Below are 9,526 nucleotides of genomic sequence, written 5' to 3'. Positions count from 1 at the left end.
ACATTTTAATTTTTTTTAAAATTTATTATTTAAAGTTAAATGTAATTTAAATATTTGGGTAAAATTGTAAATGATTCCTAAAATCGTTCGAAATAATATTTCTTTCAAATTTGCATGTAATAAAACTATTTAAATATCACATAAAACTAACATTAACTAACTAGCAAAATGAATTATTGTTTAATTTACGAGATGTATACAGATTATTAGTTTATTATTTATTACAAGTTTAAGAAACTCATATTCAGAAAAAAAAATCTGAATAAAATTAGTTAAATTAAACAGCTAAAAAGGATAGTTTCCACAAAAAAATTATTTCTTTAGATAATAAAATGTAAAAAGTTTACTTATGCTCTTATAATATTGGGGAAAAGTAATAAAATTTAAAATACTTCAGATAATACTATAATAAATTTAACATTATCTAAAAACAAATAAGATATTCAAAAAAATATTAATTTTTTGACTTTTTTATTTCCAATTTTTGAGTTCATCAAATAATGCTAAAATGGTCATTGAATCTCTAACAAAGACAGAAGTAAGCAACTGCTTTTTCTTCTGTTGATTCATAAAAATTAGAATTCCAAATATATCTTTCACTATTCTTTAAAGGTCCGGGAAAGTTGGAGATACAGCATCTCCCTTTAATATCATAATAAGTTCTAGAAAGGATCTGCCCTAGCTATAAATTTCATAATTAATGTTATTAAATTCTGGGATATTTCTTTCCTATTCATTTCATTTTTACCTCAAAAATGTGGGTCATTCAAATTAACTACGAAATGATGTCCTATCGTTAGGTTATTGTTCAGGAAAAAAGTTGCATGCTTTTTATTTATTTATTTTAAATTATATGAACTGCAGTTTGAATAATGGTATCATAATAAATAGAAAGAAAAGTTCCGATGCTATTGAAACAGGATTGAAAATAGCTTCTCGGGAACAGATTTTTCAATTCATAACTGAAAATAGCTTCACTTCTCCCCCAAAAATATGTAAACTTATAGATTTCATATAAGGGTCATTCTCACAAAAACAGTCATTTTCATGTCCCCAGTATATTTTATGTTTGTTTTACAACTTACGAAAAAAAATTTTCAGGGAAAGTGTCCTTCAGAATNTTTTCTTCTGTTGATTCATAAAAATTAGAATTCCAAATATATCTTTCACTATTCTTTAAAGGTCCGGGAAAGTTGGAGATACAGCATCTCCCTTTAATATCATAATAAGTTCTAGAAAGGATCTGCCCTAGCTATAAATTTCATAATTAATGTTATTAAATTCTGGGATATTTCTTTCCTATTCATTTCATTTTTACCTCAAAAATGTAGGTCATTCAAATTAACAACGAAATGGATGTCCCATCGTTAGGTTATTGTTCAGGAAAAAAGTAGCATGCTTTTTATTTATTTATTTTAAATTATATGAACTGCAGTTTGAATAATGGTATCATAATAAATAGAAAGAAAAGTTCTGATGCTATTGAAACAGGATTGAAAATAGCTTCTCGGGAACAGATTTTTCAATTCATGACTGAAAATAGCTTCACTTCTCCCCCAAAAATATGTAAACTTATAAATTTCATATAAATGATTATGATTTTATTTTATACAAATGATAAATAGAGTTGCATTAAATTTAATACAAAAATAGCTAGTTACATGTCAGAAGAATTTTTTATTAGTATATATATATATATATATATATATAAATTTATTGTTTGTATTAAATTTATTGTTTGTTCCTCACGAACAATGTAAAAAAAAGACTGTCTGTAAAGTATGAATCGGATAAAACTTTTGTATTGCAAATGCAATGAATCATTCATTTGGAAATTTTTAAATGAATCATGTTGAAAAAGAAAAGTTTGTGTTTTGTAGAGCAAAACAATTTCTTTGGCTGCACAAGTGAGCCATTGAAAGTGTTCACTTTTGAGGAATGAAATGAATTAAGAGTAATTTTAGTAAGAGGTAGATCTTTAGCTAATCGCAAAAACACTTTTTTTGCAAGTGAAAGTTCATTTTTAATATTCAAAGTTAAAATAACATTCTATTTGCTTCCTCAAATTACTGTTTGTCTTGTCAGGACTGGAAGTTAAGAGCCCTTGAACGAATAAAATATCCTTAATTTTTTGGAAATACTAATGAAGCGTTATTGATTTGCAAAATTTATAAGAAATTTTAAAAATTCTTTAATGAGCTAAATATTTTATATTTAATTTTAAAGCATCTACTTTTTATNTCTTGTCAGGATCGGACTGGAAGTTAAGAGCCCTTGAACGAATAAAATATCCTTAATTTTTTGGAAATACTAATGAAGCGTTATTGATTTGCAAATTTTATAAGAAATTTTAAACATTCTTTAATGAGCTAAATATTTTATATTTAATTTTAAAGCATCTACTTTTTATTTGACGCAGTTTTTTTAAAAATTTATTGTAAAAAAATAAAAAATATAGTTTTGTTATATTTTAATTTAATTATTATCAATGAAATATATGACAGGAAATTAGTATGTTCTGTTTCCCAAAATATTTTTTATTTTTTTCTCAATCCTAAACTGTTGAAACAATTTTAAACTAGTGTAACCCAAAAAATTTCTTAACTCGTTTTGTTTTTACTCAATCAATTATGTTAGTTATAAATTTTTCACTGAGAGGTGCATTTCAACTTTTAAGAACTGATACGTGAAAACAATTATTTGTAAAAAAAAGTATAGGCAATATTGTCTCAAATCAGCAAAAAATATTGAAATGCATGCATTGTTATAAGTGTGTATGCATTTTAATATTTTTTGAATACATTGTTCAAAAGGTGTTAATTACCTTGACATTGGCCAAAACGGACTAGTAAAGAAATATTTGAATAAGAAGAGCTACAAAATAATTTATTGCTTTGATTTTTACTGATTTTAACTAAATGTGATTAAAAGTTATAGAATCTGTTAACTTTAAAGTTTTTAAAAATATATTTGTGGGAGGGGGTAACATCCAACCTGTACTGCACTCTCACCAATAAATTGCGCAAAATTGATGTAATTTTTTTCAAGGAGTTTAAGCTTATAATTTTTTTTTTTAAATTAACGCTGAATAAATTATATAATATTTTATGCTTTTTTTCTGTTTAATATTAAAATATAAAACAGAAATTAATGATCGCCATTAAAATGTTAAACAGAAATAAATATTATTGCCGTAAGAGTAAGTATGCGTTTGTTTTATAATTCATTAGGTGAAGTATCATTTTGGGTATATGCGTTTTTTCTTCTGCCATTTTTACCGGAGGACGAAAAATTTTTTAAAGGCCCCTATGTTCCAAACATTTTGAAGGTGGGACCCGGTTTTTACAAGCAAAAGATTGTTAACTTAGAATTTAATGCACAATATACCGCAATCTTAAGTATTTTATGTTTCATAAAATTCATCATATGCAAAATTGAAATAGTTTGCGAAGAAAATTTTTTCCATCTTCCATTTTTAGATGGTAGGAGGTCCTAAGGACCCCCTCTTGGTGTACAATATTTTTCTAGTGGGGCCTGGGATTGTATAATCAAAAATTTGTCAACTCATAATTTTATGCATATTATGCCGGAATTGTACTCATGTTTTTTTGTTTTATTTTTGTTTCATAATTCATCATTGCGAAGATGAAGTAATTTGCTTAGAAATATTTTTCTTTTCTTTTTTTTCCCTATTTTTAAAGGAGGCTGAATAGTAAGGGGTATCTTGATCTTAAAATAAAATTTTGTAGTTTGGGCCCCGGTTTATAGACTCAAAAGTTTACAAACTCAGAATTTTATCCACATGCGTTAGGCTGAAGATGCAGTTCCTATAATTATTTAAACTGTGACGCACTTAGGTAGCTTCAGACTTATTTATCAAATAAAATTCTAAATAAATAGTTTATTCATAATGCGAATAATAAAACAAATTACGACAAAGTATGTTTTAATATTGTTTTTATTTAAATGCTTTTTTTTTGTTGGAAAAGGCATAGGTTCAGAGGGCCCCACCTTTAAGGAAGGCCCACCGCTTTGGTTGAGGACCAGGGGGCAATTGTATATATATTGTATATATATTATATATATATTGNATTCGATTACAGATATTTATGCTCGCTCATTGACTGAATAAATTAAAATATAAATTTTATAATATAAATATAAATTTTAAGCAATATATATTAATGTAACTTCTGTTAAACTTCGGATATTTTGAAAATATTTTAATAAAATGACAGTATGAAAGTTTTAACTCTCCGGGTTTTATCATCCGTTAACTATAAAATTAATTCATATGCAATGAGATCTATCCTCGTATAATCTCTTAAACTTATCGACATTCGGTGAGAAATTTTATCTTATTTAAAATGTTGAACAGATAATTATTATTTAAAATATTAGATGCCCTCAATGTTGCGATTCAGTCGCTGTATCCTAGTAATTTTGAATCCCTCAAAATAAAAAGTATCTTTCAGATCAAGCAACAAAAAAAAAGTGCTTTCGTAAAAAACTTTATCTATGAAACAAACGCACATTTGAGTTAAACGTAGTAAAAAAGAAAAGGAAAAAAGAAAAGAAAAAGAAACCTCGAACAGCTCCCATGATTAACCAGATGTTAATTCCAGATCTTTTATGAGTGGTAGGAAATTTAATTCATTGAGCCATAACGAGTAAGAGAAACACGTTTTCCAATAAAAATTTAGTTTTAAGTTACGGATGACCAATTTTATTCATACATTCTTCTTTTCAATATTAAATTTAAATCCACTTATATATTGAAAATGTAATAAAATGTTTCCAAGCGCTTGTTTTGTGATTTCAAAAATAAAAAAAAGAGAATTTTTTTTTTCTAAATTTTTAAAATAAAAACTACCTCCAAAATATTTATCAGTATTTTTTTAAAACAATTTTATCAGTTTTAGTTTGTGTTTTTATTTGCTAGGAAATTAATCTTCGATGATGTTTAAATTAGTAATCGCATTCGAATTACTAATCTGTTATTTATAAGAAAATATTCATATTCTATTCGCGATGTCCATTATACTTCGATTTGCTAAGCTCCCAAGCCCAAACAATGAAAATATATTGTTACATTAACTCATTTGTTGAAAGCAAATTTAGTACGAGAGGGATACTCATCTATCGTATTTTTCTACAGTTTTCTTTGAATTTTATTCATTATGATTTAGTTAACTTTAAAAAAAATATATAATTCCCTGTTTCGAATTTTTTATGTATTTAACTGCCATATTAATTCAGTTAAAATAGTTTTCAGCATTAGATTTCTGTATGTCCTAAGACAGTGTTTAACAAAGTGTGGTACGCGTACCCCCAGGGGTACGGGAACAGTTTAGCGGGGGTACTCGTTCTTATGCAAAATATGTTGCAACAAGCGAAAATTTCAAAAATTTATATTTAAAAGCAAAGCTAACCATGAAAATTTACGATTACGCATTTTTTTTTTTTGTGGCTATTTTTTGCAGAGTTAGCAGTTAATAATTAGTGGTGTCAACAGCCAGTTTTGATTTTTAACTTTTGTGCGAATTTTTTACGGTAAAAAATACATTCATTTGTTATTAGTGGTACACAGTGTTACAAAAAATTTAGAAGGAGTACACAAAAGTCATAAGTTTGGGAAACACTGTCCTAAGAGGACACCACTTTAACTAATATATTTCTCTGTCCTGAAATTTTTCACTTTACCAAGGTTTCCCTGAATTAAAATTCTGCACAAGGGTAAAATATATTGTACCTAAACACTTATTTCAGCCTGATTATTAAGAAGCACTGATTTCCAAAGTCATTATATATTTATTAATTTAATTATTTATTTTTAAATAGTTTTACGTTTACCATAAATCTGAATATGGTTGTGTCGAACATGGATAAGTGTTGTCCGGCAATGGATAACCGGTGAAATCACCAGGTCCAAGTACTCGGTACCAGATCTTGAAACTAAAAACTGGGTCCGACTACCGGGTACCAAAAATTAAATTTTTTTGCGGGATCCAACCGGGTACCAGGTACATCTCTACTTTTTACCTACCATTTCCTTAAATTCGCCAAAAAAAAAAAANTTTTGATTTTTAACTTTTGTGCGAATTTTTTACGGTAAAAAATACATTCATTTGTTATTAGTGGTACACAGTGTTACAAAAAATTTAGAAGGAGTACACAAAAGTCATAAGTTTGGGAAACACTGTCCTAAGAGGACACCACTTTAACTAATATATTTCTCTGTCCTGAAATTTTTCACTTTACCAAGGTTTCCCTGAATTAAAATTCTGCACAAGGGTAAAATATATTGTACCTAAACACTTATTTCAGCCTGATTATTAAGAAGCACTGATTTCCAAAGTCATTATATATTTATTAATTTAATTATTTATTTTTAAATAGTTTTACGTTTACCATAAATCTGAATATGGTTGTGTCGAACATGGATAAGCGTTGTCCGGCAATGGATAACCGGGGAAATCACCAGGTCCAAGTACTCGGTACCAGATCTTGAAACTAAAAACTAGGTCCGACTACCGGGTACCAAAAATTAAATTTTTTTGCGGGATCCAATCGGGTACCAGGTACATCTCTACTTTTTACCTATCATTTCCTTAAATTCGCCAAAAGGAAAGAAAAAAAAATCACTAGGAGTGTTTTCTCTCGTATTAAAATTTTCGAGGAGTGAAAGAAAATATTTTACTATCAATATTAATTCAATTTAAAAATATTTATTATCAAAATCAAAAAGTTTGTTCGAAATATGAAAAAAAAACAGAATTCGATTACAGATATTTATGCTCGCTCATTGACTGAATAAATTAAAATATAAATTTTATAATATAAATATAAATTTTAAGCAATATATATTAATGTAACTTCTGTTAAACTTCGGATATTTTGAAAATATTTTAATAAAATGACAGTATGAAAGTTTTAACTCTCCGGGTTTTATCATCCGTTAACTGTAAAATTAATTCATATGCAATGAGATCTATCCTCATATAATCTCTTAAACTTATCGACATTCGGTGAGAAATTTTATCTTATTTAAAATGTTGAACAGATAATTATTATTTAAAATATTAGATACCCTCAATGTTGCGATTCAGTCGCTGTATCCTAGTAATTTTGAATCCCTCAAAAAAAAAAAGTATCTTTCAGATCAAGCAACAAAAAAAAAGTGCTTTCGTAAAAAACTTTATCTATGAAACAAACGCACATCGCATAGCTAACTATTTATACTAACTATTTATATAAACTTTTTATGCAAACCATTTATGCTAATTAACCATCTATACTAATTAGCTATTTACAATAACTAATTATTTTAACTAACTATTTATGCTAAATGTTTCCTTCAATCACTAATAGTTACTCGTTCTTTTGAGTCATTATAAATAGCAGCAACATAAATAGTTGTCCGTTATACAAGTATATCTTTACTTTGTCTTTACCTCAATCCTTTTATGTATGTTCGTTTATTTTTTATTTTTATATTGTTTTTAAAGAAAAAGTTCAATAGCTTGAAGTGTTTCGTATTATATTTTATATGCTTGAATAAGAATGAATTGAAAAATTAATATCAAAAATTGTACCATCACATACAAAATACAGAGAAATTCGATTAAAACCAGCCTGAAAAAAAAAAACGAGAATTTTTTTTAGTGTTAGTGGCTATCTTGTTATGACGTATTTTATGAACGGCCCCTACCATTATCTCATCTTAGAAAAGAATTTTATAACAAAAAAATGTGTTGAGATTAACAAGTGAGTGACATTCCGTGGCCCCATAGCCAACCCAATAAACAAATTCAATACGAATATACAAATTGAAATATTTGCTTCTATTTTTAATAGAAAACTATCTCTTAATTCTTTCAACATCAGGACTATTGAAGTTCAGTAGAAAAGACGAGAAAAACTTCAAAAACATTTTTTTTTCTCTTTCTCCAAACAATCAATAAGTACAAGTGAAAAGATTTTTCCTTAATTTGTGAATATCAAACGCGAATTTGTACTTAAATGTTGCTTACTTTCAGTTGTGGACTGTAGACGTGTAATAATTTTATCTCTGAGTTTTTTAATTTATTTATTTTTACTGTAGTACATATAAAAATTATCGGCATTAAGTTGGGCATAAATGAATTTTATTAAATAAAAAAAAATCAAAATTTTAAAACGTTTCCGTTTACTAAATAAAAATTAGAAACTTTTTTTTCTTCTCCAATGCCCACCTGGGTTGGTATTCGTCAATTCTGGTGCATTAGCGCAGATTTGTTGGCCGCTTTTCAGGGGCATCATATTAGGTGGGCCAACGTTGCTCCCACAGTAAAGACAGATAGAACGGAGAATGAAAGAACATCCATGCCTTGCCGTGATTCGAATCCAGAACCTTTCTGATGCAAGGATAGTTCCCTGATCCCTACACAGTTCTGCTGCATAAAAATAAGAAACTTCACTACTAGTTGATCTTTATTAACTTTTAGTAGAGATATTGTGCTTGAGATTATATATTTTTTTTTCGATTGAGGTATTATTAGTGCGTAAAACTTTAATAATTCTTATGATTTGTGCTGCATTATTTATCGGTGTAAAGTTTAAATAAACTCATCCGTAATTTTGTAAGTAATGTAAGTGTAATAAATTCATCCATATGCATTCAAATTAGTTACAGAATACCTAGATTGCAAGGACATAGCTATGTGATGCCTCATTTTAGAATCAATTAAAATTGCTACTAATATTATTATTATATAATAATAATAAAAATGAATAATTATATTTATTTTAAAAGAAATTCATACAAACTTTTTAGTTTATCGACAAATAGTAGGTTTTTGTTTTAGACATTAACTAATTTCTGAAGGCATATAGTTGTAACGTAACAGAAGGCTATAGCGCAAATGTTTGTTTCTTCTTTCAAATTTAATGACAAAAAATTAGCAAAAGAAGCTCAATCCAAAATACATGCTTTTTAATCTGTTTGAGAAGATTGAAATAAATTAATAGGGGAATAAAATTTCAGATAACTAAGAAAAGAAACAGTAATTAAATAGTTTTTTTCATAGAAAAATATTTGCTAAAATTAAACATCTTAATAGTATACGTTTTTCGACACATCAATAAAATTTCTAAAAAGTATCTGGTTTTGAATATTTTGTATGAAATGAAACTAAAAGAAGTGCCATCGCAGTCGTCCATTTTTTTTTTTTTTCTTTTTTGAATTTCGGGGGATGAAATTAAAACATACAGTTTCGAAAGTTCTTTAAATTTTCCCCATAAGAAAATCAGCATTTTTTTCCATCCCTTAAATATCAGTAAAAGGATTTTTTACTTTAACTCATACTTAATATTTTATGGCGATTCATGAAAATTTTCTCTATTTGCCTGAAATATTAAGAGGGACTTGAACAGATTTCCAATGATTGGGGGAGGTATATATAAAGAATATAGAAAGTATGCATATTCTTTGTATATATGTATATTTTTCCCCTATGTATATTCTTTGGTATATACCCGCCATCCT

General features: G+C 27.2%; 1 long non-coding RNA gene across 1 annotated transcript in view; it reads right to left on the bottom strand.

Moving 5' to 3' along the window:
- LOC122268971 (uncharacterized) overlaps positions 1-9,526 on the bottom strand; it is a 67,827-nt gene that overhangs the window by 5,559 nt on the left and 52,742 nt on the right. The window lies entirely within an intron of this gene.

The sequence above is a fragment of the Parasteatoda tepidariorum genome, chromosome X1, assembly GCF_043381705.1.
Source record: "Parasteatoda tepidariorum isolate YZ-2023 chromosome X1, CAS_Ptep_4.0, whole genome shotgun sequence".
NCBI classification, from domain to species: Eukaryota; Metazoa; Arthropoda; class Arachnida; order Araneae; family Theridiidae; genus Parasteatoda; species Parasteatoda tepidariorum.
Note: the sequence above shows the minus strand (reverse complement) of the source record. Positions and strands in the feature narration are given on the sequence as shown.